General features: G+C 41.4%; 1 long non-coding RNA gene across 4 annotated transcripts in view; it reads right to left on the reverse strand.

The window, feature by feature from the left end:
* The window catches only part of LOC121084392, a 56,301-nt gene that overhangs the window by 13,392 nt on the left and 34,741 nt on the right, over positions 1-8,168 (reverse strand). For all 4 annotated transcript variants that reach the window (XR_005826709.1, XR_005826707.1, XR_005826708.1 and 1 more), the window contains one exon: positions 4,040-4,289. This is a non-coding gene — a long non-coding RNA (uncharacterized LOC121084392). The remainder of the gene's footprint in view (positions 1-4,039; positions 4,290-8,168) is intronic.

The following is an 8,168-nucleotide window of genomic DNA, read 5'->3' on the forward strand; positions in this document are numbered from 1 at the left end:
CACATATTCAATATACTTTACTAAACAAGCATTGCGGAAGGTCCAGCAGGTTACAAGATGAGGGTAACTAGCCACTGGAACAGGGTAGTTGTGTTTTCACTCACTTTAAGTACTTCAGCAGTGATGATACATCTTCCCATCACCACCAGCAGCTGTAAGCAGGAACTGTTCAGTGAAATTCCAAGGCTTATGTTACGGAGGAGGCCAGCTGGGATCATCATAATGATCCCTTCTGGTCTTAAAGGCTCTGAATACCGTATGTAATCCCTGTAATTAATCTAGCTCCATAGGCTTCTGTTTATGAGTTAGTTATTTTGGCTGTCTGTATCAGGAGAAATAACTAGTTGCGGCCAGTCAGGGTTTATTGAAAGTAGGGAATTACTATTTGAGGTGAAGTCTGTTTCTAAAAAGCCTGCTGTATAAGCCTATGCTCTTTGGAAACACCAGAGTTGATCTCTATGACACATCTTATTTGCCGAAAGTTTACGGTAGATTGACTCATGCAGTTTTATGTTGTGCTCTGTTTAAAATACTACTTTTTTTTGGTTGAGTGGTAGCTGTTTCAGTGGTTACCTTTTGGTTTGATGGTTTGTTTTTATAGGGCAGAGAAAGTTTACCCAAATTACGAGCAGTTGCCAGTACTGCCTGAAGAAAAATGTCATCCTGACATTGATTTCTTTGGGGAATGAATCATGCAGCTATATAACTTTTAGCAGTGCCGTCTGTCTAGATTTGTGATCTTTTTTCTTTCTTTTAGTACAAAGTTTGTCACTTGAAACAATGCGTGATGTCTCGTCTTAAGCATATTTATAGTTTTCCCCGTGTTTACTAACAGTTCTGTTCTGTGTGTCACTTGTGTCTGGTACTATGCATCATCAGTAGTTCCATTTCAGTATAGAAACCCATAATTTCACTTTATATTTTGTCCATATGCATCATTTTTGTGGCTATGTTTTATCCATGATGGGGCATTACAAGGAGGTCTTCTTAATGATAGAAACCGTAATGTGTCCCAAATATAGCACAGTATGGATAACTGCAGACAGGAGTTCAGGAGTATTTTTGGTTTTGACAATTAATGACTGCCTGCATGACAGTTTTAATGCATTGCATCACATTAAAAAAAAAAAAACAAAAAAACAGAACACCAACAGAAAACCAATGGCACATTCTTTTGGAGAGTTCCCTTAATCCAAAGAAAATTAAAATGGTCAAATCTTTACATCAGCCCAAGCAGAAAACGTAAGTAATGAATACAGCTTTATGGATTTCTTCAGGTCAGATGCTGCTCATTTGAAATGTTGCACTTAGGAGGAAAGGGCTGAGGAATCCCAGGAGCAGCAGAATCAAAACAGCAGATGTTTCTAGTCTAGTTCTAATCCCATGTAATTAGAATAACAGATAAATCATAAGTTCTTATTTTCTCATCTCTGCTTTCTTTTTAAGTTTGCTTAGTTCCTTTTTTTCCCTTGCTCTACTTCTGTGTGCCCCTGTTACTTACTATTTATTAAGTGCTGGTTGATGCAAATCTTTGGAGTTATGAAGCTATCATGTTTGCCATGTTTAGGGGCTCTAGTCAATAAATCTCAGCTCTTGCCCTTTGCTTCCTTGAAAAAGGCAGTTCAGCATTCAGTTTGTGCCTCTGTCGCCCTTCCCACCACAACCTGGAGAGACACTCACTGAACACGTGCCTGTCTGTATGGCAGAGCATGATGGTGGGAATGGTCATCACATCTGAGGGAGTCAGCACGGAGGACTCACTGGCATCCACACATAGGAAAAGTTCGCAGTTACTGACTCATCCCCCGCCACAGATCCTCCTTAAAGGAAAACACGTGCTGTCTATGAATCTCCTCCTAGTGTTAACAGGCAGCAATTCACTTTCAGATCAATTAAGTCTAGAAACAATATTAAAAAAAAAAAAAAATTGAAAAGAGGCCAGCTTCAGCTGGGGAACTGGCATAGGCAGTATCGAGCAGGACGCCAGTCTAAATCCGCTTCCAGTGCTCATCTGTACCCTTGTGGAATTGGCTTCCCACCTCTGTGAGCAGGCACCGTGCCATCCTACTGCATGGGTACTAGGGTGGGCAGCCAAGCAATCCTGTGCACGCACTGACTGTGGGCACGAAGGGCACAAATCCAAGCCCAGGAATGTGGATGCAACAGTATGGCTGGAGCCTCTGCACAGACTCAACAGTTACGGACTGTGTCAGCAGTGTGAAGCTGGAATCACCTCCAAGATCAGCCAAACAGCCTCCTCCACTGTGTGAAGTCATTTTTGTCACCAAGGGATCAGGACATATATTGCACAAGAAAAGAAGAGAGAGGAAAGGAAGGACAAGAGCAACTGGAGATTTCTTAATGATGGGTTGGCATTCAAGCTCTGCCTGCCCTTTGCATAGTCCTTATTCTTTTGATTAGGTTGTTGGTCTTTGGAAAGAAAACATCCGATCTGTGATGGAGCTCTGTGGATGCTTTGCATGGCAAATCTCTTCTGTGCTGTAAAGCCAAGGACCAGTTAATATTAGAGATAATCTCTTACCAGCTGCACACAAGTTCAGGTTTATTCTTAACTGCTTCTGGCTGGTCATGGCCCAAGGGGTAAGACCTCTCTACCGCAGTGTAGGACAAAAACCTAGAAGGATCTGCTGTTTCCTCCCAGCACGTGCTGCTCTGACCAAACTGCAAGCATCTAGCAGACTGTGGCAATTTCTTGTCCCTTAAACTGAAAGTGACTGTGAATCCCATAATAAAGTTGGAATCTCCAAAACCCTTGGAGAAATGACAATGCTACATAATGTTTTACTGACAGTGTTGGATATAGTCCGATGCTGTCCTTGGAACTGATTTAATATTACTTTAAAACTCATAAATTCGTCTGAACACTGCTATAAAAGCCCACACACTAAACAAAACCATGCACCCGTTCTTGGTGATGAGACATACTGTGCTGATCTATGAGCCTTTCTTCTATACCTATACGTACATTGCTGCAGCCAGAGAGCAGGTAGATTAAAAAGCAAAGCACCCAAGCAGGTGTCACTTCCTATGCGAAGATGAGACAAACAGAAACTTAAAGTCTGGGGGAGTCCTGCCTTGGGGAAAAATGCAGAAAACTCAGTGGTTCCCATCAATGGCAATTCAGAAATCTTTTTATAAGACCTGTAGCTCAATTTTTTCCTTGCCAGGAGTGGCTCAGCAGTAGTTCCAAGTGATGTGAATTACTCCAAATGCTAGGAGTCACAGCAGTCCTTTTATCCAGTCTGTACTAAGTGCTGTACTTATTATGTTAAACCATTGTTAAACTAAAATCCAGCCATAATGACACCACGCTGTATACCTAAGCAAGCACCCACAATTCAGAGCCACGCATATGAAGTCAGGATTGGAATCCAGCCTTCCAGTTTTCAAATCACAGGCCAAAAGCTCTGGAGGTACTAGCAACAAAAATTCAGCAGAAAAATACCATTACCTTTTATCTTTTTTCATTAATCAAAACCTGAAGTTGCAAAAAGTCCAATTCATTAGCAGGTTATAAAAACCCAAAACAAACAACTTTCTGAGTATAGACTGAGTGAAGGGAGGTTTTTTTCCTTTGGTTTTGTTAGGCTGTCAAGCAGAAAATACACCACCACCATCACCCTCCCTCCCCTTCACTAGCAAACAGTCTGGCAGACAATAACTAGGAAGGTGGGAGAATGAGGTTCAAAACTTTCTTTTTCTTGCCAAGAGGACACCCACACAGACATGAAACAAATGTTACGATACACATTACACAACACTGTGCGTCCCCAAACACCAGGGAAGCAACTCAGGAGGTAAGACAGAGTTCACTGAGCAGGACAGATGTCTTCGGACACGTTTAGTAGCAGGGTTCAGGCCGTGATGGAGGCCAGGAGCTCTGAGAGCAGCAAGTGAGCCCCTTCGAAGTGGTCAGCTGCCAATGTCACCACTGGTGGCATTCAAGAAAACAAAAAAGAAAAAGAAAAAAAAAAAGTCTGGAATGCCTCTTATAGATTATGCATATATTATCACATACCTCTGGGCTAGGAAGGAGGTCTGCAAGCTTTCTCTGTTTTCCTGTGGATCCTTCTTAGTTTATTGTGTTCTCTTCTCTCTCATCTTCCTCATACTCTTGCCTTCCATTTTTGCTGGATTAGCTCATAAACATTCCAGGGCAGGTAGATGCCTCCTGATTTGTTGGGGAATCTTTTGCAAAAAGCGCTGAAGAAAGTGCTAAAAGTTGTTTGGTTCTGGCTCTGTTCAGAAAGTGTGCAGCAGAGTTTGAACTGAAAAAGAAGGGGAAAAAAAGAGAGAAACTAAGTAATTATAGATCTATATAATCTATAAATATGCAGTTCAACAAAAAGGTCAAATGGGTAATGCAAAGCACAGCAGCTGAATGCTAGGACCAGGAGAATAAGATCTTGTAGGACTTGTTAGTCTTGTGCTTTGAAGTTTTGTCGTTGCTCTGTACAACAAACAGGTTTCATATAAAATCTACAGGTCAGCACATCACCTGGGTACCACTTACTCATTTGCATGTTTTTTCCTGGGCACAAGCTTAGTGTCTGCCATCTCTTGTGACTATGTCTTCCACATATCACACGGTTTTCTCCAAAGAACCACACACAGTTCACCACTTCATGGAAGGGTTGTGAGTGTGCTGGCAAGCAAAGCTCAGCTTTGCACTAATACAAAGCTTCATACAAGGCTCTGTCAGTCTGTACTTCAAGGTCAGTAACTTCTCTGTTCTCTTAAAAAATGTTAAAGAGAGCAAGATCAACCTTTTTTGGTTTGTCATGGTGGGGAGTATACATGTTCTCTTGGGGCAAACTGAGCACAACTTTGCTGCTAATCCTTACTATAAACTTAGAAAGCAAACTCAAAAGACTGCTTGCCAGTTCTATTTCAGCTCACAGCACTGTGTTTAGGTCTGTTTCTAAATAGAAATACTTTCATTAACCATGCAGCCCTCTGTTTAATTTCTTAAATGATTTATTATTTTTTTTAGAGAGGAGCCTCAAACCAGAATGGGAAAGACATAACTGGGCAGGACAGAAGTGATTCCAGGCAGATTACATTTGGTCCCTATTTCTGCAGCCCAAAATAACAACTCTCCAAAGAGCATTGGGGATATTCAAATTCCAGAGCCAGAGCTCTAAGCTCCATGGCTCAAGACATGATGTGATCTCTAGGAGGAGAGTGAAGGAGAGCTCTAAAAGACAGAAATGCCTGAGATAAGAATGTAAAAATCCAGGGCTGGGTACATGCCCATAATCTCTCATGTGTAAACAAACAGTTAAATTTGTGACAGGGAGCAGCGTGTTCAGTTTTCTGAAGAAGACATGTTTCCCAGAAGGAATTACATAAATATTTATGAAAATAAAGCAGGAAATATTTTCCCAGGGTAGGACACTGGTCAGCACTGCATCAGGTCAGCAGAAGCCGGGGTTTATTTTGTCAGTCTTCCCCTGGAACTGAATCATTGCCCTCTTGTTTGCAAAAATCTGTTCTGACACAGGAAGAGGCTGCACTTAGATAAACACAGTTACAAACCACACTGAGTATTTCACTTTCTATCACATCTCTGAATGCATATATGAATGCCTTACTTTTTTGGACAGCTTCTCTGAGTAGTGATTGCATGGAAAACAATAGCAACAGGTATCTTAGGCCTCTGAGGAAGGCCGATGCTGGATGAGTGAAGACAAAGACATCTTCAGTAGAACCAAAAGCCTGCAGGTTAACTGCCAGGGAAGTATTCTTAATGGAAGTATTTACCACAAAAGTGCTTATACACATTCACTGGGAGCCAGTAAATTCTTGCAAAGTGCAAAAGTTAGAAATGCAAATTGTAATGCAGTGCTACCTGAGCGAGCAGAAGTTATACGCAGTTGAGGTCTGTTTAAAAAACGGGGTATGGAGTTTAGCACTGCTCCTCGTAAAGCATCCAGCAGCTCTTTCAATCTGCGCTCTGCAAACCAAGCTCCTTCTGAGATTTCGGTGCTGACCCGGGCACCAGCTGTCTCCAGATCCCTCCTGCCTTGCAGAACATGCTTCCAGGTGGAATCTGGGTCAGCTTTTCTGTTTAAGCCCTAAAAGCTGAGGGGGATAGGAGTGGGAAAGGAGGGGCAAGAGTATCCCAAGAAGGGGTTGTAAGCTCTAAAGCAGACCTAAGTTTCTGCTAGAGCGTCATCCCTGTGTCAGACCAGGGAACACTCACACCCATCCCTCAAGGTACCCAACTCAACACAGAGTCAAACTCACTAGCAGAAAAGCAGGGAGATAGGGGAAACATATATTTTTACACTGCTGAGGTTGATAAAGCCCCTCAAATATCCAACAAAAATTACCTAAAATCATTAGAGTCCTACAAGCTGTGTTTACTGAACACAGAAGCAAGGAGATTTTGGAGAATTTTGTTCTCAGTTTGGTTCTTGTCAGTTATTTGCAGGCATATCAAGTCTAGTCATTGTTTATATCTTACTCAGAGGAACAACAACTGGTGGAGACTGTGTTTACAGGCTCAAGTAGTCACTGCGTGGTGTCAAAACCAAAAATGATTCTTTACAAAATAGGCCTAGGATTACTTTCCTCCCTACGCTTAGCAAACTACACGTTACTGCTTTTCCTTTCCATTCTCTCTAAGCTTTGCCACTGCAATTGATGTATCCAATACAATCGGCTGATACCAAGTTGTCATGACCTCTGACACCAGGAGAACAGAAGCCATCTAGGATCCCAAAGCAGAGGAATATTGTACAGCTTTTTTCCTTTTACTTCAGATGCCCTCGGATTTATTCAGTATGATACAGTACAGAAAAGGAAAGTTCTCCTTAACACTAAATTTGGGTTAGAAAGGATGCCAGTGGACTGTCAGCACTTCTGGCTGAATCAGACCATGGTTATAAGCAGGATGTATTAAGCTGGAGTCCAACCACAGGATCTAGGGCTCTACAAATTATTAAAATTGGCTGTAGATCTAGCCATCTTTTGATGAACACTATTTCAGAATGCTGTCCGTACTCTTTATAGTTACTGACATTTAACTACTAATGTCTGAAAATAACCAAGTGGATGTAATACACATGACCAAGGAAGTACTTGGACTCCAAGGAGGTAACGCACTACACAAAGGTTACCTGACTATTGCTCTTCTCAAAGGACCAGAATCCTTCAGGATTTTCTTTTGTGTCTTCTCAGGATTTCCTTGTAAAGCATTCATGCCCTAGGAAATATTTCTTTTATGCCTTTTATGTCTGGACAACACTGCCTGGTTTGTTTTTCTCTCTTGCCTACAGACATTTCTCTAAGGCTGATTCAATGAGAATTAACATGCACAATAGGCAATGTGCCTCATTAAATCTCTATCAGCAATGAAGCTGCTTGAAGATTTTTCAATGAAACTGGTTTGATAAATACCGATTTGCCAAAACTCAAGCTTTTTGTGCTAGTATATCTGTTTTGATGGATTGCCTGTTAAAGCAGGTTTCCTAGCTTCAGGACAGGATTTATGGTCCAACATACAGGAAGACATAATCGATTAGCAAACAGCCTTGTAATAAGGCAATATAACCTTAAGGCTGTGGAGCAAACATTGGTTTGAATTAGGCAGAGAAAGAATTTGAATCTGGATTTCCTACATTTTTAGTGCCTTCATTACCGAGCTCCTGGATATATTAAACTTCATTTCTCACTGTGTGTTTAGGGGGTTTGTGACTGTCATGGAAGGAAAAAAAAAAAAAGGTATTGACTTATTTTCTAATGTGGAATAAGAACATCTGTAAATGATCACAGCAATAGTAGCATCAGAAAAATGTTCCCTGCTTAGTCCTGGTCAGTGACTGAAGTGGTTAAACAAATGGTTTCCTCCCTCACTTACACTTACCCCTCTTTATCCCTGATAAATAACAAAGAAGTCACTGTAAGTCTCTCAGTACTGTGGAACAGCTAGCATCATTCACGTCAGTTTGGCAACATTTCCCAAAAAGCCTCCTCCAAAGTTAAGTACACTAGCTTCCCACTCCTACGCTCTCTATTCTTGCTCTTACATTGACCTTCTGCTCACAAAATGGAAAGTGAAGGGAAAAAAAAGATAAATAAAACAGATTTACAGTGTACAAGTCAGAGGCACAGTGCCCAACGCAAATCACAGAGTTTATTGC

Source organism: Falco naumanni, chromosome 3, assembly GCF_017639655.2.
Source record: "Falco naumanni isolate bFalNau1 chromosome 3, bFalNau1.pat, whole genome shotgun sequence".
NCBI classification, from domain to species: domain Eukaryota; kingdom Metazoa; phylum Chordata; class Aves; order Falconiformes; family Falconidae; genus Falco; species Falco naumanni.